This window comes from Narcine bancroftii, chromosome 5 (assembly GCF_036971445.1).
Source record: "Narcine bancroftii isolate sNarBan1 chromosome 5, sNarBan1.hap1, whole genome shotgun sequence".
In the NCBI taxonomy this organism is placed as follows: domain Eukaryota; kingdom Metazoa; phylum Chordata; class Chondrichthyes; order Torpediniformes; family Narcinidae; genus Narcine; species Narcine bancroftii.
Window position 1 is genome coordinate 123,287,945 of NC_091473.1, and position 25,279 is coordinate 123,313,223.

At 41.4% G+C, this 25,279-nt stretch overlaps 1 protein-coding gene across 17 annotated transcripts in view; it reads right to left on the minus strand.

Moving 5' to 3' along the window:
- Window positions 1-25,279, minus strand: part of st3gal3a (ST3 beta-galactoside alpha-2,3-sialyltransferase 3a) — an 847,148-nt gene that overhangs the window by 670,794 nt on the left and 151,075 nt on the right. For 10 of the 17 annotated variants that reach the window (XM_069938977.1, XM_069938974.1, XM_069938975.1 and 7 more), the window contains exons 1-2: window positions 13,658-13,955; window positions 4,206-4,319 (exon numbers count right to left, since the gene is read on the minus strand). The exons of 1 other annotated variant lie outside the window; for it this stretch is intronic. The gene's annotated coding sequence lies outside the window, so the exon portion shown is untranslated. Of the gene's footprint in view, window positions 1-4,205; window positions 4,320-13,657; window positions 13,956-25,279 lie in introns of those variants that run through there. 6 more of the 17 variants (XM_069938967.1, XM_069938971.1, XM_069938970.1 and 3 more) reach the window with 2 other exon arrangements.

Below are 25,279 nucleotides of genomic sequence, written 5' to 3' on the forward strand. Positions count from 1 at the left end.
TTCAATACTGTTTCAGAATAATGCAATGCCTGGGGCTGCTCATTTTGCTGAAGGTTATTCTTATCCCAAACTTATCTTCTGGTTCATACTGGTAGTCTGGTCGCTAGCAACTAACAATCACCACATCCACAAATTTGCAGCAGGCCATTATCTGCAAAGTACCACGGAAGCCTACTCAGAAAAGGGAAGAGGGCATCACAAATGCATGGATTTGCAAAAATTGCTGACAACCAAAAGGTTGGGTGGGGTGCAACATTTGAAGTGTGAAATCTTAGCTCATTTCTGCATAGAAATCTCCCAAAAAGACTTAGGGAGATGCAAGAAACTGCAGTTACTGGAACATGGAGAAAAAAACCTGCTGGAGGAGAACAGTGGGTTGAGCAGCACCAGAAAGAGAAAAGGAATGGGCAACGTTTCAGGTCAGAGCCACTCATCAAGACACACTTCTTGATTATAGGTTCAAGTCAAAAATCTCAATCATTTGTTTTCTCCCACTGATACTGAACTCCTCCAGCAGGTTTGTTTCCCCAGAAAGCCTTCTTATCTTACAATCCTGCAGTATGCACAAGAATCCCACCTGCATTAAGAGAAAATCTTATCAATTTCCCTTGATAGTCAACAATATAACTAATGTCCATTCCTTCATTAGCAAATCTTACATTCACAAATAGCCTGGAATTTAAACACAGTAACTACATTAGAATATCAAAGGTTCCATGAACAAGGGTCTAATTGCGAGTAATTAATCATATTTTTACTACTTGTATTAATGTCCTTGCTGTAACTCAAGTTCAAATAGGATTTTTCCAGGCTGAACTTCATCTTTGAATTTACAATAGAATATTAAACCAAAACAAAGATCTTTACAATCTCGTGATGCTTTTCTTACAATTCTCCACTTGGACCAATCTCTTTAATTGTTCACTTCATTGTTGTGAATTGAGCAATCTTACTAACACATAAATGGTTTGCTTTGTTTTCAACATCAAGCAACAATCACTATAATTCATTCACAATTGACTGTGCGGAGTACCTTTGTGGTCATTCAAACACTGGATATAATCTGATGAAGTGCATTCTACCATGGAAGGAAAAAATGTTACTTGTGGAGGCAGTGTCTGAATATTGGAGCCAAGAACATTGGGGTACTGTTTCAGATAACCACTCTATCTCACGCACTGAATTACCCAAGGATGGTCTAGAATAAGACTTTTGTAACATCCCTTCAGACAGATCAGCAGTAAATGGGAACTGATACCAAAGCATTTTAAATCTTAAATACTTGCCAACTCTATTCCTATTTTTCAGAGAGCCGTTGGTATATATTTACAGGTAACTCACAAAATCAACAGGAACCTCCATTTCTTTGCAGCCCTTCCCAAGCAATCATTCAAAATCCTGGTAACCAAAGGATCAGTGCATTGTCAGGAGAGATCAAATGGTTAGTCTACAAAGTATGGGATGATAATACTTAATTGGAATAGAGAAGGGCTCATATTGAACGAGTACAATCTTAATTTGTTGAATTGAAATAATGTGTACAGCCAGGTTCTCAAAATTTTAGGAGGAATATATAAACAGATATTAAAGATACAATGGTGACTCTCTGGAAAATTTGCAGAAGTATTATATTAGAACATAGAATATTACAGCACACATGTCCTCTGGTCTACGATTCTGTAAACCTATGTAAACCTACTCAACAATCTAAACTTTCCCTACCTCACATCTATAATCTATTTTTCTTGCATCCATGCACCTAAGTCTTTTAAATGTAGCCTCTGCCACCACCCTGCCAATGCACTTCAAGCACCTCCTCGTCTCTGTTAAAAACATAGCCCTGACGTTCCCCTAAACGTTTCTTCCCTCACCTTTTACAGATGTCCTCTAGTATTTAAGCAATTAGGTTATATTTTTTCCTCCATTACAACTGAGTCTCTTCAAAAGAATTTAACTAGCTACAAAGCTGCTTACAACATTTTGAAAGGGCACAAGATGAATGCAAGTCCATTCATTGTACTAACAAGAACCTTAAGATGACAGAGAGATAAATACTATTGCAGACTTGATAGCCTGATTGGTTAATTTCTGTGTTCTCACATTTTAAGACTCTATGACAGAAAGCTGGGAACCAGTGTGCTGATTAGAGGTAGGTGTACCACAAAGAAACACTGATCCAAATGAACAGTGCTGCAGATCTCATGAAGGAAAAAATTTCAGAGTGAAGACATTCCCCATTCCACGATGGAAGGGAAGTGGTGAATCCGCTTCACTAAATGTTTGCACATACCCTCCAGTAGTTGTTGAATAATATCAAACACAGGAAACATACAAAATTGACTTCAGTGTTTCTGAAATGCAAGACCTGGAAACAGCTACAATGGGGATGTTCAATATACTGCAGTTGATTACATAATTTGAAATTAAAAATTTGTATCTATGTGAATTGATACTTAAAAAAATCTGATTCAGAGTAGGAAGTCTACTGATCAGTATCGTGGCTAATTCATAAAATCCTTCCAAAATTGTGTAGCAAACCACTTAACTGTGGCAAGCTTTTATAAAATATAGCCTCGCACTGGACACCCTGTCAACCCTGCGTGTCAGCATCAATAGATTCTTTACCACTGGCATCCCAGTTAATTGGCTGTACAGTGTCCCAGGATAGGAAGTTCTTTGTGCCGTTTTCATGGGGCCACCCTTAACTGGGACACTAATTGCTTTTCCACTGACCACACTCATCCCCAGGGATCGGAGTGTTCTACTTTCAACTGGAAACGCGTGACTTTCTGCTGTCCCACTGGTTTTATCAGCATGCTGGCGTCAGTAAACAGCGGGGATGAGTCAAGGTAGAGGTGGTTAATCCCGGTATGAAATGACATCATTTGACACCGGCATTCAGACAATGTTCCTTTTCCACTGGACCTTGTCCAGTAAATTCCCAGTTACCTTAATACCTGGGACAGGGTGCCAGTGGAAAAGGGGGTAATGATACCTCCCTTCCTGACAGATTGAATACCTTCTATGCATGGTTTGATGCAACAAACAACGTGACACCAAGTCCAGTCTCCCCTTAAAGAACAGGGACCCTGCATAGTTGTGGCTGAGGTGAGGAGGATTCTATCCAGCATGAACCTACACAAAGCAGCAGGGCCACGCAACATACCTAGACATGTACTGAAGAACTGTGCAGTCCAGCTTACAGAGGTCCAAGTGGACATCTTTAACATCACACTGCAGCAGTCCATTGTCCCCGCAGGATCCAAGGCAGCCACCATCATCCTGGCCCAAGAGGACAATGGTAATTGGAATAAATGACTACAGCCCAGTGGCACTGTCCTCTATAATCACGGTGCTTTTAGCAACTGGCAATGAAGCACATCAAATTTCACCTTCTAGGAACATTGAATCCATTTGTTTGCCTGCGAGTCAAACTGGTTCACAGATTATGCTTTTGCCTTCACCCTCCACTCCATCCTGACCCACCAAGAGAGTGATGCCTCATACACCAAGCTGTTGTTCGTTGACTTCAGCTTGGCATTCAATACGATCATACCTCAGAGGCTGATGGACAAATTATCCTCACTGGGACTCAACACCCCTCTCTGCAATTGGATTCTGGACTTCTTGTCCAAAAGACTACGGTCAGTCAGGGTTGGGAGCAAAATCTCAAAGTCCCATCACGCTGTATAGTGTCACACCTCAGAGCTGTGTGCTCAATCTGCTACTATTCGTGACTCATGACTGCAATGCCAGATTCAGTTCAAAAAGAATCATCGTTTGCAGATGATACAACTGTAGTGGACCTCATCGTTAACCCATGATGAGTCGGATTACAGATAAGAGGTTGAGTGGCTCGTAAAATTGTGTGAGTCTCAATGTGGACAAGACAAAGAAAATGATTATGAACTTCGGGAGGATGAAGGTCCACCATTCTTCACTACACATCAATGGCTTTGAACAGGAAAGTACAGTTCCTTTGTGTGCATATAATGAATGACCTATCCTCAACACCATTAGTCAAGAAAGCACAGCAGCACCTACATTTCCTAAAAAAGCTGAGGAGGGCAAGGCTACCAACCTGTGTCTCAACAACATTTTACAGGAGCAGAACTTGGGAGTGTCCTGTCTGACTACATGATCGTGTTGTATGGTAGCTGCTAAGCATCAAACAGGAAGGCAACACAGAGGATCATTAAACTCACCAAGAACATCACTGGGTCCTCCTCTATTGACGACAATCACCAGGAGCGTTGCTTGAATAGGGCTCAAAAATTATTGAGGATCTCTACCATCCACCACACAGGATCTTTGTCGTCCTACCATCAGGAAGGAGGTAAAGGAGAATCAAAATCAGGACTGCCAGGCTGGAAAATGGCTTCTTCCCACAGGCTGTGAGATTGATGAACAGTATTCCTGTAACCTTAGGTCACTTACAAATGAAACAAATTATTCTGAAATATTTAAACATATTCATTTCATATTTTTATTTATCTATGTAATCACTATGTGTGTACACCGTGTTCCAGAGAAACATTGTTTCATTGAGTTGTTTATATAGTCAGATGATAATAAACTTGAACGAAGTACAGACAACTCCCCAACAGTTCATAATGATCATCTTTGCAATTGCTCATATGAAGAGAACCAGCACCAAGTCATCAGCTATAGCCTGCCAACCCACACACAGAATAATTGCTTTTGGCCAATGTCCCAAACTCCTCCACCACAGTTCCCAGGTACATTCTGTACCCTGAGGAGTAACACAGACAATGTGAAATGGAAGGAGACCTGGAGCCTTTGTACTTTGGGTTTTAATGGAATCTCCATGTATCATGGCAACATTCTGGTGACTATGGTTCCCAACATTAGCTTTTGTCCCTTAACTTCAAAATAGCATTTGACAGAATGTTGCATCAAGGACTTCAGTGAAACAGTCAGCAGAAATTACAGGCAGCTGGAGTCAATCCTCAAACACAGCTGACACAAGCATGGTGGCAGAGACAAATTATCTTCATCTGGAATAAAATTAGCCAATATCTAGGAATCAAAAAGGGGCTATCCCCAAAAGGTTGTTTGAACAACTCAGGCACAAGTATGATTTATCAAATAAGACGTTCCACTGCTGTCTTCAGATAAGATCTTTTCTTCAGGTCAAATTAGGTCCAACTATGGCCTTAGCGGGTAGAGGCCACGATTAGAAGGGGAAGCTCATCTCAGCAATATATTTCTTGCTCCAAGCAGAAGGACCTAAACTAGGCCTTCACAAATCAAGGCGGAGGTAGGAGTCAGACCTAGGAATAACAATTTATGAGCGGTGCTGGTCCGTCTTCTGTTGAATCAGTATGACTGCAATCATTAATGCGTGATAAAGGTTGGTATAGTACAACTTTCTACACCAGCTGTACCTGACGCCATAAAACTTGAACAGATCTAAACCAGAATTGTCAGACCAATGCTTTAGATGTGGTATTGAGACAGGAACCTTTGTGCGTGCAACCTGGACATGTACCAAGGTGAGATCCTTCTGAGTGGAACTAGGCCATGACCTAGAAAAAAATTATAGGTAAGGAATTCCCGCAGGACCCAGAGTTGTTCCTGTTGGGAAACATAATGGACATAAGACTCACAATGAACCTGTCCAAATGTCAAATCCATTTGTAATGATCGCATTGGAAATGACCAGGAAGTGCATAGAAGTTACCTGGAAATCCAACTCCTGCCTGAGCATAACTCACTGGAATGCAGAAATGCAAAGCTGTTTTCCCCTGGAGAAAATTACTTACAACTTAAGGAAAAAGAATAACACTTTTTTGAAAATTTGGCAACCATACCTAAATTCCATAGGAGGACAATTATAGTGTGGACCATCATGCCTCACCACCCTACCTTCCCTGTCTATCCATCAATCGGTGGGGTGGTGGGTCCATTCCATCCTGACCAGGAAAAGTCAAGAGAAGAAAACACTGTGTCATTTCAAACCCATAAACCCCTGATATAATTCTTATACCTTTGTTGTGGACGTCCTGAATGTTGTGTGTAACTGTGGTTAGTTAAGTGTTAAATGTTGAGGGTGGGGTGGGGGAGGGATCAAAAAAAGCTTGCACTCAGCAGAAAACTTTGTATAAAACTGATCATTGTAAAATGTAATCAATGCTGATACTGTTAACATTAATAACTGAGTTTCCGTTTGGAAAGTTATAAATAAAATATTCAAAAAATATGGAGGCTGAGGTCAGTGGAGGCCAATGGGTTCTACTCCAAATGTCACTGCAGAATTTTCACAGGTCCATATCACATGCCCAGTAACCTTCAGACGCTTCATCTTGTGTTGACTAAACCTTCATATCATAGGAGAAGCAGGGATATTTGCAGATGATTGTATAATGTTTAATCCATTGGGATTAATAAAAAATGAAACTGACCATGCCATATGCAGCAAGAAAATTTCAACATGGATTAACAAGCATCAAAGTGCATTTATGCTGGTCGTGTCAGGCAACGGCCATCACCATCATAAAAATATAATTGTAATACCATTAATTGTATAGTTCTGGCAATTTGTCAAGGTCTTCATCATCAATATCCTGTGGATATTATTCATCAAAAACACCACTAGACAGCAAAGTATCTTTTCTTTTCTTTGGCTTGGCTTCGCGGACGAAGATTTATGGAGGGGGTAAATGTCCACGTCAGCTGCAGGCTCGTTTGTGGCTGACAAGTCCGATGCGGGACAGGCAGACGCGGTTGCAGGTTGGGTTTGGGTGTTGGGTTTTTCCTCCTTTGCCTTTTGTCAGTGAGGAAGCAAAACTAGCAACCTTGAGCCTGCTCCATATTCATCATGGCTCATCTCCTCAGAGTCATTTTCAAATGCTACCTTCATGCCTCTCTGTTTAGAAAACTCTACAGCATAGTACAGGCCCTTCAGCCTACAATGTTGTGCTGACTTATGTATTCTTACCAAAAGAACAACTAAACCCTTCCTACCTCGTTAGCCTTTATTTTTCCTTTCATCCGTGTGCCTGTTTAAGAGTCTCTTAAATGCCCCTCGGGACGAGTCTCTTAAATGCCCCTCAGGATTGGATCAGTGTTTCAAATAGTACTCCAATGTCAATTAATCAAGATTCTCAAGAATTCAGCAGACTTCAGTCACTGCATAGGATATGGATGAAGGTCTTCAAGTTGATAACATCATTGAATGTTGGAGGTGGTCACTGTTTGTCATTTTAGTGAGGGATTGGTATTTTCTGTTACGAACCACACATAACGAGCAGCATTAGGCAATGAACCAGACCATATTTAATTTTAAAACACTAATTTTATTTCTAACTCAAACTATAGTCTTAACTTTTAAGCTATCCAGGTCAAAATCTACAGTTATTTCAAAGTTCAGTCTTTCAAATTCAGTGTTGAGGCACAGGCCTTTGAAATTTGATGCCCAGAATTAATGATGTACTGATGGGAAGACTGGAGTGGTGGCTGCTAAAAGACCCTTACACACTTGCATCCCACCAAATTGGCCATTCTGTATCCTAGGATAGGAATGGGGGGGGTTTAGCTTTTCACACTTGACCACTCCTAACTGGGACACTGAACGCTTTCACACTCACAAGGAGCCATCCCAGGGGTTAGGACCGCTCTACCTTCTACGGGTGATGTCATGACACATCGAGTGATGGTGGACCTGTCCTAAATCCTGATCAATATATTATGATCTTATATTTGAACAAAATTAATCATGCCTAATTATAACATAATTAAGCTTTATGTACAGCACAGTATGAGCCCTTCATCTCTTGTTGTTGTTGTGCCGACCTATATAAACTTTATAAAGGACTGTGGGTAAGTGTGAGCAATAAATAACAATAGCTGACAATTTTTAAACAGGGTGGTAAAGTTGGAAGTGCTATCATGTACAATTTATAAATACTGTGGGGAAAAAGCGATGACGGACCTGCCCTCCCAGAATTCCATGTGGTAGAAAAAAGGTTGTATGCCCGGCTGCATGCATGGAGCATTCATAGTGGCATTTCTCTGCCGCAAGGCACTCTGGGAAGTCAGGTTCGCCATTGCTTTTTTCCCCCATGGTCTTTATAAATTGTGCGCTATTGCACTACCAATTTTCCCAAACTTTTTAAAAATTGTCTGCTATTGCTATTTATTTCCTCTCCCTCTCCCCCACTGCGACTTTCCCATAGCAAAGTTTATACCTTCATTTTCATATTTTCTTATTGCACTCACGCAAAAACTGGGGTCATTTCAATCCCTCAATGTCCCTTTCACACTTGCCTGATTGCAACGCCGGCGTCAGAAGACTCCAGGGATTGTATTGGGGTCGAGGACGTCAATTCCTGGCGTGAGATGACGTCAACTGACCTGGCGTTGAGCTGATTTTGCTTTCACACTTGCCACTTTAAAGGCTGATTGCCGTTTGATTCCTGGGATCACTTGCAAGCGTGAAAGGGGCTACAGACTCACGGATTCTCCTTGCATTGCCTTTAAAGAAATGTCCATCCACATGAGCTGTGGTCATAACACTCCTGGTCCTTTTGTAGGCAAGATTCGAACTGGGCGGCCTCCACCAAGCTTCCAAGACCCTAGTTCTAGTGTCTTCAAGTAGTCTTCACTGTAAGTTACAATCAAAATGAAGCACTTTGCTTCCCAAAGACTCTCTTGGCATTGGTAAATCCACTGAATACGCCCAGTCATTCATAAAGTATGCTTTGCTCTCAATTCCACAAAAAATGGCTGGCCAGAGGTGCTGCTTTCAAAGAGTTGTTCTCTCTCCAGCAATCAGCATGGTTCTCCTTTGCAAAATCACAATGTCTTTGCAAATGTATCGAATTCTGGACAAGTCTTCCCTCAGTTCTTCCAATATATTGAATTATTGCTGGGCTGTGACTTGTGTTGTGCTTGGTGCTTGTGTAAAATGTTAAATTTTAAACTGTGACCATTGAGTCCCTCCAGTCTATACTATCCTTTACAATGATAATCCCATTTTACTAAAATGGTAGCACGTAATAATGCCTTTAAGTTGACAAGGTGTTAAAAATGAAATAAAAACTGCTTTACTCCAGATGCTGAAGATATTCCAAACATGAACCACAAATTATTTTCCAACATTTTTTTCTCTTTACTCTTGGCATTCTCTCAGAATTCCCGTTCTCCCTTCACTTTCATCGCCATTTTCCCCACCCCAACTCTTTGCTGTTCAGTTTCCCCATTGTTTTTTTCTTCAGTCAATGGAACGAGTTAGAGGTCCTCAGAAAGACAGGCAAATTTGATATGATTTTTGCTACACAGAAACGGCAGCAGCGATTACAGAGGTGAGAGCTTGTCAACTGCTATCCACGTAATTGGATGCAGGGTTGCCAACATTCTCAAATCAAGCCCTTGAGAATCTAGCTTAATTAATAGTTGTTCAAGAAATATTCTCTTTGAAGCTCTCAGATCCAATTCTAAATCACAGACAAATGAGGTGAGATAAACACTATTAAATGACATGTTACCATCTCTGAAAAATTCCGAAAATAGCTGACCCAGGAGAGAACTCGTAAGAATTTTTTCTTTTAAAAAAAAATCACACACATTTACAAGCCTTGCCAACCATTGCGCATAAAATCCACCGAGATGTAAAAGCTGTTTTCCTGCTGAATTTGGCAACTGCAGTACTGTGAACTCCTGCATTAAAACCCAAATAAAGCATGATCAAGGTTGCCTGTGAGAATTGCACATCGAAAGGAGTAGCAAAACTTATCAGCTATCTCAATCAATGAGAGGGTTTTAGGATCAAAAGGAGATAACTCTGTGGACCAAGTCACATTAAAAAGTGGCCAGCCTTATTGGAATGACCATTGGACACCCTGGTGGTCAGTATTTCACATTCATGCAGCATATATGGTTGTTAATTGTTGACATAAGACATGAACACACAAAGCCTGGGTTTTTAATGTTTAACATACACTAAATGGAATAAATTCCTTTCATTCTCTCAACAAACCTGAATAATATTTCTATTTCTTCAATTTCTAATATCAAGTCAGTACAGTATTAACTCCAAAAAGAAAAATTCTTGGTTGTTGTTTCAAACAAAAAGCAAATAAAAACATCAATTTAACCTTCGCAATATTTCAGTGGATCAGTAAATCACATTCTTTCTACAATAACTATATTTGGCATTTAGTCACATTTTACAGTAAGAACATTAGCTCAGTGGAGATTTCAAATAACTGCTGTCAGGAGGTTTCCACATTTAATGCCTAGTCAGTACAGTATTCTCATGGGAGCACTGGTACAAATTGCTTGCCTAGAAAAGAAACCAAAAAAAAATGCTGAAGACTCCCACTCTCTGTTTAATATGATGAAATATGCAATGTGTAATGAGAACAAGGTCACCGTGAAGCTCTCCACAATCAACTAAATTGGCAAGTGTGCAAACTCTCTCATGATTAATGCCAAGCTGGCAGGGCATCTGACAACAGGCTATTGACAAACAACACATACTCAAGTTGGGGAGGGGGTAGAGCAATTAGAAAAAAAGCAATCACATGCTTACTCCCTATGTCTATTTCACTGTGTACTGTTGGAATTATAGATTCAGATTTAAAGAGTGTAGATAAATTTATGATTGACTCGAAAGGGTCAATCAGAATGACGTACACAAACAAAAATGTGCTGTTCGTGTGTGCACATTCAAAATATCAAATAAAAACTTCACCAGGACTGGTTTGAAGAACTCCAAACCAACATACTGATTTACCATCCCTTCCATAATGTTTAGGTCAAAGATACGTTTTACATTCATTGCCCTTGTGCTCCACAGATTTAAATTTGTAATCAAACAATTCACACGTGATTAAAGTGCACATTCCAGATTTTATTAAAGGTTATTTGTACACATTTTGGTTGGAACATGTAAAATTTACAGCATTTTTATACATAGCTCCCTCATTTCAGGGCACCATAATATTTGGGACATAGCTATGGTACGTATATTAATCATGTTTACCACTTTACTGTGCATCCTGTGCCTGCAGTCCGTGATTCATACACATCACTAGGTGCTGAGCACCTTCTCTGGTGATGCTCTGCCAGGCCTCAACTGTAGCCACCTTCAGCTTCTGCTCGTTTTAGGGGCTTGTCCCCTTCTTTTTTTTTCTTAGCATATGGAAGGCGTGCTCCATTAGATTTAGATTGAGTTAATGACTTGGCAATTCAAGAATTTTCCAGTTTTTCACTTTGGAAAACTCCTTTGTTGTTTTAGCAGTATGTTTGGGATCACTGTAGGGTTTGGGATCACTGTAGGGTGAAGTACCATCCAATGAGTTTGGAGGAATTTGGTTGAACTTCAGTAGATAAGATGTTTCTGTACACCTCAAAATTCATTTTGCTACAGCCATCAGCAGTTATATTATCAATGAAGATAAGTGCACCAGTACCTGTGGCTGCCATACATGCCCAGGCCTTAACAACCCCTCCACCATATTTCACAGATGAGGCGATATGCTTTGGATCTTGGGCAGTTCCTTTACACAGCCACACTTTGCTCTGCCATCACTCTGATGCAGGTTAACCTTGGACTCATCTGCCCACAAGACCTTTTATCCCAGAATTCTGCAGGCTCTTTAAATGCTTCTTGGCAAACTGTAATTTGGCCATCCTGTTTTTTATGGCTTACTAGTGGTTTGCCTCTTGCAGTGTAGCCTCTTTATTTCTGCTCATGAAGTCTTCTGCAGACAGTAGTCATTCACATTCACACCTGCCTCCTGAAGAGTGCTTCTTATCTGTCAGACAAACGTTTGGGGATTTTTCTTCATTACGATGAGAATTCTTCTGTCATCAGAAGTGGCGGTCTTCCTTGGCCTACCAGTCCTTTCGTGATTACTGAGTTCACAAGTACACTCTTTCTTCTTAATTAATGTTCCAAACATTTGATTTTGGTAATCCTAAGGTTTGGGCAATGTCTCTTGCTGTTTTATTGTTGTGTTTCAACCTCATAATGGCTTCTTTGACTCTCATTTGCACAACTCTGGTCCTCATGTTGAAAAATGACAACTACAGACTCCAAAAGTGATCAAAAGCTTAGAAGCAAGCCTTGCTCTCTTCTACCTGCACAAATGTAACACTTAAACATACCTGGGTCATCACAAACATCTGTGAAGCCAAATGTCCCAAATATTATGGTGCCCTGACATGAGGGAACTATGTATAAAAATGCTGTAATTTCTACATGGTCAAAGCAAAACGTGAATAAAAGCTGAAGTCTGCACTTTAACACTCGGGAGTTGTTTGGTTGCGAATTTAAATCTATAGAGCACAAGGGAGGGGGGGGCAAATAAAGGCAAAATGTATCTTTGACCCAAATATTATGGAGGGTTCTGCATATTTCACCTGCAGGCGCTGACTGGACCGCTCCAATTTTATGGCTTCACTTCACATCACGAATGCCAGAATGTCACATGGGAATATTGAAATCAAATGATCGGCATGTCCAGGAAGAGCTGAAGTCTCAGCACTCAGCACTCCAGGTGAGTTGGTTTACAAAGGAGAACAGAAACACTCCACGAAGGCGGTGCCTGACGTGAACAAATTCTGCCCCGAGAACATTGGTCACCCCAGCATTTGAGCTGTGAAAGAATTCAGCAGTGGGTTCAAATGAGAGGGGCATGATGCAACGACTGGAAAATAAGCGAGCGGGGCAGATCGGTTTCTTCCCAAAATGCGCACGATTGACCGTGCGCCGCGCTGCAAAAATAAACGGTATCGTTCATCGTTTGCACACGGAAAGAGTGTGCAGGTATTCAAAGAAACATACCATCAGCCCAGACTTTTATTCCCGTGCCATGATTTCCTTCCACCGTATTGAACATTACGCTCCATCCTCAACATTCATTGGAGCGCCTTCACCCCTAACATCGAAGTACTCGAGATGTCAGAGGCCGACAGCATCGAATCCACGCTGCTGAAGATCCAACTGCGCTGGGTGGGTCACGTCTCCAGAATGGAGGACCATCGCCTTCCCAAGATCGTGTTCTATGGCGAGCTCGCCACTGGACACCGAGACAGAGGAGCACCAAAGAAGAGGTACAAGGACTGCCTAAAGAAATCTCTTGGTGCCTGCCACATTGACCACCGCCAGTGGGCTGATAACGCCTCAAACCGTGCATCTTGGCGCCTCACAGTTTGGCGGGCAGCAACCTCCTTTGAAGAAGACCGCAGAGCCCACCTCACTGACAAAAGGCAAAGGAGGAAAAACCCAACACCCAACCCCAACCCACCAATTTTCCCTTGCAACCGCTGCAACCGTGTCTGCCTGTCCCGCATCGGACTTGTCAGCCACAAACGAGCCTGCAGCTGACGTGGACATTTACCCCCTCCATAAATCTTCGTCCGCGAAGCCAAGCCAAAGAGTGAACATGCACACATGGGGTCAATTGCGACAGACAGGACACTTCGCCCCACGAGTCCGTCGCATCCCATTAACCCATTTTGGAGGGTGGGAGGAAACGGGATACGGACAGCGCAGGATCCCTGGCTCTGGAAAGAACCCGCTCCGATCGTGTGGCCCTTCGTGAAAGAGATTTGAATCATGCTGCTTGGCATATGTTTCAAGCTCGGCACGAGGTCGATTGATCTGAAGTTACCATTTGCTACTCACTGGATACTGAGCCGAAGCTTCACCGGCCGCGTCAGTCTCTTTCTTGCACGCAGGGAATTCAGCCTTCACTGCAGTCTCCTGCAATAAACGTCGGTCTGATGCCACCGCAGCCGCTGCGGCCAGTTGCTGCGGTGCCGTGCAGGACCTGACCAGCATGTAATCACCCGCTGCCAGTCTCACCGCGATCGCCACCGCTCGGCTTCGATCCTCGGCCGACCGCAGTCACATTCCGCCGAGACGTCCATCCAGACTCGAAAGGATGCGATTGCACACGCGAATTCCAAAGTGTGTATGGGGGAGGGGGGTGGGGGGGGAGACGAGCGAGGAGGGGAAAACTCGAAAGGCAGGGCATTGACAACTGGAGTGTGAATATTTATTCAGTCCTAACCTATTTGACGGAGAAACACACGTGATCATTGTTTTGAGCTCATTCCTGATTTAATCGTCTTTATGGCGTTTGTCCAAACTAATTTTTCATACTTTTCTAAGACATTGAAGGTCATTCTGCTAGTCTAAACTCTCAGAACATTCCCACCAATTCCATTGTTTCCCCTTATCCCTGTATGCCTTCCAATTTAACCTACCTCACACTAGCCCAGATTAAACTCCATCTCTATGACCTTCTGTGTGAAACACTTGCAGGTTCCCTTTAAATCATTCCCCTCTCACCTTAGACTCCCTTACCCTGGAAAAAAAAAGACTGACACCATTCACCTTATTTATGTCCCACATGATTTTATACATCTGATTTGCTCCAGGGAAACAGACCAGGACAATCCAGTTTCTCCTTATAACTTTATCCCTCAATACTGCCCACAGCTCCACCATTCTTTGGAACATCAGCAAACTTACTGTCCCACCAACTTTTCCATACACACACATAGCTTTGAATCTCACCAGTATCTTGTACAGTTACTGGTTACAGCAGAACCACCCTTCTCCAAAATTCAATCTATCGAGCAATGAAGGCCAACGTTCTATTTGCCTTCTTGATAGCCTGCTGCACCTGCAAGCTAATCTTTTGTGATTCATCCACAAGTACTCCCAAGTTATCCTGCATGGCAGCGTGCTGCAATCGCTTGCTCTTTAAATAATACTGATCTTCCATTTTTCCTTCCAGCTCAGTTGGGCTGAGTTGGTCGGGCTGTGCTGACTCAGGTCAGATCTTCATCTAGCTCTGCCGATTCCATAATCAGCAGATGCATTGGATTCACGTTCAGCCAATGAATGCATGGGAATGGAAGATGATGCTTGGCCAACTGTTGCTGTGATCTGGTGGTGACAAACAAGGGAGTGGATAGTGAGCATTGCTCAGGATAGGGGAGGATTTTCCCAAGCATCTCTTGAGGCTTATTGCAGTCTTGAAGTTTGGAAATGGAATCTGTGCCTGGCAAGTGGATGAGGAAATTCACTGGGCATTCATGTGAATTTTTGGAGTCAGTTGGATGGTTCAAGTTATAAGGAGAAACTGGATTGTCCTGGTCTGTTTCCCTGGAGCAAATCAGATGTATAAAATCATGTGGGACATAAATAAGGTGAATGGTGTCAGTCTTTTTTTTCCAGGGTAAGGGAGTCTAAGCTGAGAGGGGAAAGATTTAAAGGGAACCTGCAAGTGTTTCACACAGAAGGTCATAGAGTTTTACAGTATGGAAACAGGCCCTTTGGTCCAATTTGTCCAGGCCAACCATGTCTCCTCAAGCTTGTCCCATTTGTCTGTATTTATCCCACATCTCTCTAAACCTCTGTATCCATGTACCTGGCTAAATATCTTTTAACCATTGCAATTGTATCCACTTCCTCTATCTTTTGCTTTCTCTGGCAGCTCATTCATTACCACCTTCCTTGTGAAAATAGTGCAAGATTCTCTCAACCTGTGAAATTTGCCTCACTTACATCCTTCATGATTTTATATTCATTATTAAGGCTCTCCCTCAGCCTCTTGTGGTCCAAGAAGAAAATTTCCAGCGAATATCTTTTTATCTATGAAGGAAATATACAGTATATAGAGGAAATGTTTAGAGGGATATGCGTCAACTGCAGGCAAATGGGACAAACTCAGAAAGGCACTTTAGTTGGCATGGGCCAAAGGGCCTGCTTCCATACTGCATGACCCAAAAACACTGCATTCGGCAATGTCTGTACAGGGCTGGGACTGGTTGTGGAAAAATGTTATACCCAAGCAGATCTCCACTCAGCATTGGTCAATTTCCATTGTAAGTTTGTGGACCAGGTGATATCATCCATATATTGAGTCATAGATCCAGCAACTAATGAAATGCAAAAGCAGGTTCAGTCAAGTCAAAGAAAGCAAACGAACTGAAGGCACAGTAGGTGAATATTCAAAGGGAAGGCATCCTACATCATGTTTAATTTATCGTTATTGACACCCAAAACCTAAAAATGAAATACAAGTAAAAGGAATTAGACGGGTTGCAATTCTAATTTGATTCTTCAAATTAGACAAAGAGACCTTTTAGCATTTTCTGCCAGTGCCATCCATCAATATTATTTATTTCTGTGTCTAAATGATTGAATTCTGGCAGTGTTGAAGGCTGCTTCACTCATTGTCCCTTGTGAATATTGTCTGTTTGGCAGGGTATCAGGCAGCTGCCTGTTGGCAAGTGCTAAATATATTCAAGCATGAGTCATTTTCCAGGAGGTGAGGGTGGGGATGGAGGTAGCAATGAGAAAAAAAATTGCGAAAAGACTGTATAACATTCAGTTAAGAGAAAGGAGTTTGATATTAAAGAAGACATTCAAATTGAATGAATATTTAAATATTTTTTATAATTTATAGAAATCTTTGAATGTAGTTTGCACAGTTAGAAACTAAACGATACCCCTGTGGTCCAGGAAACCATGCTTACACTTCCAATATTTCAAATGAAATATAGCAGCACACAATGCTTTTTTTGAATATTTTATTTTGGTTTTCATAGACTCGCAAAATTCAAACAGTCTAATCTTCCATCATTCATACATCACCCACTGCCTCCCCCTCCCCCCCCCCAAGGCCTTACCCTACTGAAAAAATACAAATACAAATTCCACTGGGGTCATAGACCCCCTACAAAACCTCGGGGGTGGGGGGGGGGAAACCAGGATGGCTAAATAACACAGGCTAAAGGGAAAAAACCTAAAATGGGTCTAAAAATGCACGTCACCTGCACCATGTCCCACTTCCTTGGCCACTTTCATTTCCCTGCTCGGACGGATTGCTATCGTACCCCTATTTCAAAAAATGGGGGGTGGGGGGGAGCTAATCAATCTGTGTGCCAACATATTCCAAGTAAGGTCGCCACACTCTAACGAATGAGAAGCGCGCAATATTTGCAGAGGATTTGCCAGATGAGAACTGTCAAATGCTCTGGATGGGGATGGATAATTCAGAAAGGGAACAGGTGGGCCTGACTGACAACAAATAGAAGCTTTTACTCTAATGTTCAGTGACAAAAAAAAGCAAATCACATTGATGAGGCAATTTGATCCTTGACAAATTATTGCTGATTTCTGCATGATTTCGTTAACCAAAGCACAAAACAAATACTGCAGCTCCTCAAAGATTTGAAGAGATGAAGTTAATAGTTTTATGGGGAGTGACTATGTGACACAGCATGTTCCAATTCAAAGGAGGTTTATGTTTGAAGGATTGCTTTTTTGTTGGATTCTACAAGTGCTGCAAAATGTCAATTATGGCCCCCTTGGGCCAAATCAGTCCAACCTGAGATCAACATGTGTTGAAAGGAGTTGGGGACAAGGGGAAAATGGGGGCAGGAGAATTAGCTCAAAGCTAATCTTCAGGAATTGTATGAGGACATTGCCCAGGGAAATGATGGAACACGTAATGATGACTTCATCGAAAATGCCATTGGGTCAAATTTGGAAAATAAAATTTCAGGAATAATTACACAAGTAATTTGATACAGACAAGTTGGGATGTATATTTTGCTTGGAAGCTCTCACCATGGTATATATCCATCATCAAGATAATAAAATCTTTTTTTTTTATTTAGCTATTTCTATGTTCCTGGGGCACAGTGGCCATTGGGCATTGATTTCCTTCTTATTCCATATGTTAAATGGGGTACTGTTGAACATTTCTAAATATGCTCATATACAGTCATGTGCCGTAAATACGCCTGTGGTCCCTTAAGGCTATAGAGTTCAGAAATCCCAATCGGAGAACAGGACGTAGCAGACTTAACCAGATGTAGCGAATGCAACAGTTTCCTGCACACAACACATGTACCTTAAGTCTATCAAAGTGATTGCGCTGCCAGGCAAACATACATAGGTACTTATATAACCTATAATACATTGTCTTGATATCATAATAAACACCAATGTTATTGTACTTTCTATCATTATTTTAATCTGAATTTTCCCTACTCAAAAATAAAGTTTATTGTATGATAATGTATGCTTTGACTTGTAGACAGCAGCATCCAATCTCGCTAATCGCGACTCTTGAGTGATATAGTGTTATCTGTTTAACTTTCTTTAAAAAATGTAGGTCAATGCAAGTACGCTACAGTATCTCAGATAGCTTTGCTATGTATATAATATGGTGCTCACACAACGTCCACATCGCATAATGTCCTATTTCACAGTAAGTTTCATGGACGTTAGGTGATGCACGACTGTATTCAAATATTCAGAAAGATAAAAACAGTGAGGAGTTATTTAGCTCAATTGTGCTTCTGTTTGTATCCACATGTCCTTCCTGGAGGCCATCCAAGCTTTGCCCTTGAGTGTATCTTTATGTTCCCTTCTTCCTGTACATGTCTAGTTTCCTTCTTAAATCAATTCAGCTATTTGCCCTCATCCTTTGATGGAGAGTTCCATAATCTAACAAGTCTCTGAGTAAATAAATATCGCAACAAAGGATCCCAACCCAAAACAATGACTGTTAATTTCTCTCTGTGGATGCTGCCTGCCCTTTTTCTTTCCAGTCCTCCCCCACCCTGACCCTGTTGCTCTGAGGAAATAAATTTTACCTATTTGTCATTTATTGGTTGTGATAGTTTCAAAATTCTGCTCACTGGCTCAAGTTCTGACCTTTCTCATACATGGAAATATTTTAAACCCCATCTAACCAGTCCAACCATTAATTTTAAAAGTCCAACCAAGTCACGTCCATGTCTTTACTTTTCCAGAGATAAAAGTTACACCGATTTTTACGATGGCTATAATCTGTCACTTTTCAGAGCTTCCTTACTTTTAGTTCTTAAGATTTAGTGCAACACTCTATTACAATACCAGGCACGTTCGAATCCGCTGCTGATTTCAGAATTTGTACGTTCTTCCCATGACCGTGTGGGTTTCAATCCAGGTGCTCTGGTTTCCTCCCACATTTCAAAGAAATACCAGATTAAAAGGTTGATTGGGTGTAATTGGGTAGAGATACCGCATCTCCAAATTAAATTTAATTTTTTATAAAGTTTGTATTATCCATCAATTATACCTGTTTTGTATCTGCATGATCATGTAAAATTCTTCAAAATAACTGATTATCCAACTAATACTTCACATCAGTGAACATGCCAGAAAAGTGGAAAACACACCAAACTTCCAAAGTGTTTGTATCGGAACAAAACAGTAATTTTGGGGAACGCTAAACAGTCCTATTTATGATGGATATAAAGGTCCAAGTTTCAGTTCATTGTAGATTTGATTTGCACCTGGAAACTTTCAGAGCCAAAAGCTCAACTCCAACATCTTGAACAGAACAAGGTTGTTGGTGGTGATGGAAACAAAGAACAATCGAGCTTCTTCTGAATAAAGGTCGTTAAATGGTTGGCCTCATTGAATATCAAAAAAAATCTGAACAGAACTGCTTCCCTTGTGATTTTCGAGAAGACAAGTAGCCCCATTGCTGCTTGTACTACAAGTCTGAAGAGTTTACAAAGGCCATTTCTTACAGCTGGCTGTAAATAGAGGTTGCGAGGGATAGTGTGTTTAACAGCTGAGTGTTTTCCAGCTTCCTTCAGCTGGGGTGGACTATGGTGCTTTTACACAGTAAAACAGATGCTTCATTACAGACAAATCTCTTGGCTTTGATAGTACCAAGTTCCATTTTAATTTTCATTTCTTGTTGGTTTTATAATTTCCTTAATTTTGCTCTATTGTAAATTTGCAGTCAAAAATGAAGTTCAACGGGTTTCCAGTTTTGGCAAAATAGTCCAGGGATCAAATAGTGGTATTATGGCATAATCTGTTTGGTGTTTAGAAAGCCCATTCCTCAAACACTTTCCAATTATTTCTTCTGGGCCTCATTCCAAGAAAGTTAGAACACTGAACATTACAGGACTGTTCAGGCCCTTCAGACCATGAAGTTGTGCCAACCCATATATACCACCCCAAAAAACCCTCCCCAACTCATAACCCTTTATTTTTTTTAATCCATGTGCCTGTCTAAGAGTCTCTTAAATACCCCTATTGTTCCAGCCTCCACCACCACCCTGGGCAATGTATTGCAGGCACCCACAACTCTATAAAAAAAACACCACTGATGTTTCCCACAAACTTTCCTCATTTCACTTTGTACAGTGTTTGATATTCCTGTCATGGGAAAATGGAACTAGCTGCTTATCTTATCTACGCCTCTCATCACTCCTATCCAAGCAACATCCCAATAAATCTCCTCTGCATCCTCTCCATACCTTCCACATCCTTCTTGTAATGAGACCAGAACTGAACACAATGTTCTAAGTGTGGTCTCACCAGAGATTTATAGAACTGCAACATTACCTCTTGACTCCTAAAATAAATCCCCCAACTAATGAAGCAAAGCATACCAGAAGCCTTCTTAACTATCTTGTTAACCTGCGTGCAACCTTGACAGCTCTATGGATTTGGGCCCCAAGGTCCCTCTTTTTCTCCACACTGTTAAGTATCCTACAATTAACCATGAACTCTGCCTTCAATTTTGATCTTCCAAAATGTATCACCTCACACCTATCTGCATTGAACTCCATCTGCCATTCTTCCGCCTAACTCTGCATCCTGTCAACATCCTGTTGTAACCTATGACAACCTTCAATACCTCCAACCTTCGTATCATCTGCCAACATACAGACCCATCCCTCTACTTCTTCATTTATAAAAATTACAAACTGCAGGGGTCCCAAAACAGATGCTGTGGACTTCCAAATATCACTGACCTCCAGGCAGAATACTTTATCCCCACTGATACTCTCTGCTTTCTACAGACAAGCCAATTCTGAATCCACACAACCAAGGTTTCATGGATCCCATGCCTCATGACTTTCTGAGCGAGTATCTCATGGGGGAACCTTGATAAGTGTCTTACTAAAATCTATACACAACACACCTACCATCCCTTCCTTCAATTTCTTTTGATACCTCCTCAAAAAACTAAATTACGCTCGTGAGGCACGATCTTCCCCTCACAAAGCCATGCTTACTATCCCTGAGAAGACTGTACTTCTCTAAATTATTGTAAATCCTGTTCATAAGAATCCTCTCCAATAGTTGCCCACCACTGATGCCTGACTCACTGGTCTATAATTTCCAGGATTCTCCCCTTTACTTATTTTTTTTAAATAAACACAAGAGGTCCACATTTCTCATTCTTCAATCATTCGCCACCTCCCCTGTAGCCAAGGAGGATGCACAACAGGTCATTGCCAATGCCCTAGCAATCTTTTGCCTCCCTTCCCATAGCAAATTGGGGCATATGGAGTCTGAACCCCAGGGACTTATTGTTTCTAATACTTTTAAGAAGACCTAGTACTTTCTTAATCTCAACATGGTCAAATTTTTTTTTATCTGACCTCATCCTTTTCACTGATGAATACTGAAGAAAAGTATTCATTTTGGACCTCACCAACCCCCTCCACCTCCAAACACATGTTGCCTCCTTGAATTACTTCAGGGTGTTTGCAATCGGAACAACGTGCTGTAGAGAGTTGTTCAAATGAAAATGAGGTTTCAAATAAAAATTGGAGCAACATCAGTAAAAAGATGAAATAGTGTGCTTCATGCATTTTTGTGGGAAGAGTAAAGGACATCATGCAAATATTGTGGTTAGAAATCTTAAATGCCTGGGGAATGTTCGGCTGTCTGGCCTATTTAGTATGACTTCCATGCTGGCAAATAAATGGCGATTATGGCATTAATGTCTCTGAAGTCTCTAATGGAGACCCATGGCCTCCTCTCCCTCTACAAAGGCTCCCACTCATCTGCCTTTGGAGACCTAGAGGTACAAGGATATTGAATGCCTGTGGAAAGAAAATACCTAAGTTCCCAGGCCACATCAAAGTTGAAATGTATTGTCAAAATAAATAAATGACATCACATACCCGAGATATTTTTCTCTGCAGGCCAGAACATCTAATTACCAGTAACTGTAAGCTGTACTCAAAGAAAGAACTGTACATCAACTGACTGCAAATGCACAAGAGTATAAATATGTAGCAATAAATAATGAGCAAAGTATGAGTTTTAAATTAATCTTTGAATGAGGCTGTTGTTCAGGAGTCTGATAGTTGAGGGGTAGCAACTATTTCTGAATCTGGAGTTACAAGCCCTGAGGCATCTGTACCTTTTTCTTGATGGCAGTAGCAGCAGATATTTGTGAAGAGAACTTTTGGCACATTGGTCTTCATAAATCCAAGTATCGACTACAAGAGTTGGGATATTATGCTAAAGATGAAAAAGACGTTGGTGAGGCCAAATTTGGAGTATTGTGTGCAATTTTGGTCACTTAACTACAGGAAAGATATCAACAAGATTGAAAGAGTACAGAGATTTACTAGAATGTTGCCCGAACTTCAGAGCATAGAAAAATGAGGGGAGATTTGATAAAAGTTTTTAAAATTATGAGGAGTATAAGACAGATTAAATGTAGGTATGTTTTTTTCCACTAAGGGAAGGTGAGAATATGAACCAGAGGACCTGGGTTAAGGGTGAAAGGGGAAACATTTTGGAGGAACATCTTCACACAGAGTGCTGGGAGTGTGGAATGAGTTGCCAGCTGAGGTGGTGAATGTTGGTTCAATTTGAACATTTAAGAAGAAGAATTTGGACAGGTACATGGATGGAAGGGGTGCGGAGTGCTATAGACTGGGTGCAAGTCAGTGGGTTGTGGCAGAAAAATAGTTCAGCACAGACTAGAAAGGCTAAAGGGTCTGTTTCTGTACTGTAATGTTCTATGGTTCTAACAGAGCATGTCCTGGGTGGCGTGGATCCTTGATTGCTACTGCTCTCCAATGGCAACATTCCACGTAGATATTCTTGAGAGTTTTACCTGTGATGTACTGGGCTGAGTCCACTACCTTTTGCAGGGCTTTACGCTCAGGCTGTGATGCAGAAAACTTCCTATGACACAACTGTAGAATTTTTCCAAGGTTTCAGATGGCACCAAACCTCTGCTGACTCCGGAGGAAGTAGAGGCACTCTTGTGCTTTTTTCACAATGGCATTAATATGATGAGCCTGAGATAGTGACCCACAGTAAATTTACTCACCCTCTCCAGCTCTGATCACCCAGAGATTACTGGATTACATATCTCTGGTTTTCCTTTCATAAAGACCACAGTCAGCTCCTTGGTTTTGGTGACATTGAGTGAGAGGTGGTTGGTTGTACACCATTCAGCCAAGATTTCAATCGCCCTTGTGTATTTTGACTCATCACCTCTTTTTATACAATCCACTACTGTGGATTGTCAGCAAACTTGTACACGGTTTTGTTGTCATACCAAGTGAGCCACACAGTGTTAGGTGTAAACCGAGTAGAGCAGGGGACTCCATATGCAACCACATGGTGCTGATGGAGATTGTGGTGATCTTTTTGCCTATCACACTGACTGGGGTCTGGAGGAGAGGAAATCCAGGATCCGATTTCAGAATGGGGTATTGAGGCACAGGTTTTGATGTTGGCTAATCAGTTTTGAAAGGCTGATTGTGTTGAATGCCAGACCGTAGTCAAAAAACATCTTTGCAGTGCAGGTGTTCCAGGGCTTTCTGAAGAGCCATTGAGATGGCATCTGAAATAGACCCGCTGCTGCGGTAGGCAAATTGGAATGGATCCACGTCATCGCTCAGGCAGGAGCTGACATGCTTCAACGCCAGCCTCTCAAAACACTTCATCATTGTGGATGTGAGTGCCACTGGTCAATAGTCAATTAGGCAGGGAGCCACACTCTTCTTGGGCACTAATTCAATTCATGCCCTGTTGGAGTGAGAGGTAGTAGATATCTGTGAATAGACTTGCTAGCTGGTCAGCACAGGTTTTCAGTACTCGGCCGGGAACTCTGTCCGGATCGAATGCTTTCCTTGGATTCACTCTCCTGAAGGCAGCCCACATGTCATCTTTAGCGACTGACCGTAGACAATCAACAGGAGATTTGTGGATGCACTGCAGTTCCTCAGAACTAATAGGCAAATAACTGGTGAAATATTGGCTTAAGATCCAAACAATGTTTCTTCCATTTTATTCTCAAAATCATTTTTAAACAAGAGAGCATGTGGAACAATGTTTCTTTCAGGGAACTGTAATGTCTGTTCTGCAGGTAACTCCAATCCCTCGCCATTTCGAGTTAGTCATTCAGCATAGAACAGGCCCTTTGGCACAACTAGACCATGCTGACCAAGATGGCATTCTGGGCTAATGCCATTTTCCTGTGCTTGGTCGGTATCTGTCCAAGCTCCTCTTATCCACAAATCTGTCCAAATATCTTTTGAATGTTGTTATTGTACCTGTTTCTACAGTTTCCAGATATGGATTACTCTCTGTATGAAAATAATTGCCTCACAGGTCCCTCCTAAATCTTTCCCCTCTCATCTTCAATCTATGCCCTCCAGTTCTAGAATCATCTATGCTGGCGAAAAGACTGTGTCATTCAATTTATCCATGCCCCTCATGATTTTGTAAACCTTCAGCAGCCTCCTTCGCTCTTGGGTCTAAACACCCAGCCATAGGTTCATGCAACACCTTTACAGTGCCAGCAATTGGGACCAGACCAGGGTTCCAATTCCATGCTGTCTGTAAGAAGTTTGTATGTTCTTCCTATGTCTGCTTGGGTTTTTATCTGGGAAGGCTCCGGTTTCCTCCCACCGTTCAAAATGTACCAGAGGTGTAAGTTAATGGAGTGTAAATTGGGCTGCACAGACTCATGGGCCGAAAAGGCTTATACCGTGCTGGATGTCTAAATTTTTTTTTTAATTAAATTTAAATTTTAAAATGACCCACAAGCCAAAGGAGCAGAATTAGACCATCATTCTGGTCCACCTTTCAAATCATAGCTGATGCATTTTCCTCTCAATCCCATTCTCCTGCCTTCTCCCCAACACCTTTGACACTCTGTCTAATCAAGAACCTGCCAAATTCTGCTCTAAATATTCCCTATGACTTGGCCTCCACAGCTGTCCATGGCCACAAATTCCCCAGATAAATGAATCCAAAGAAGACACTCGCATATTACATTACCAAAGGTTACAATGTTGATATTTATCTACTTCAAAAATGCAAAGAGCAAAGTGATTCAAATTCCAGTGAAGAATTCTACTGTTGAATTTCCTTGTGTATTATTACTGATAAGGATTGCTTCACTGAATCAAGCTAAACTGAAGGAAATAATCCCCTTAGAAAACATTGGGA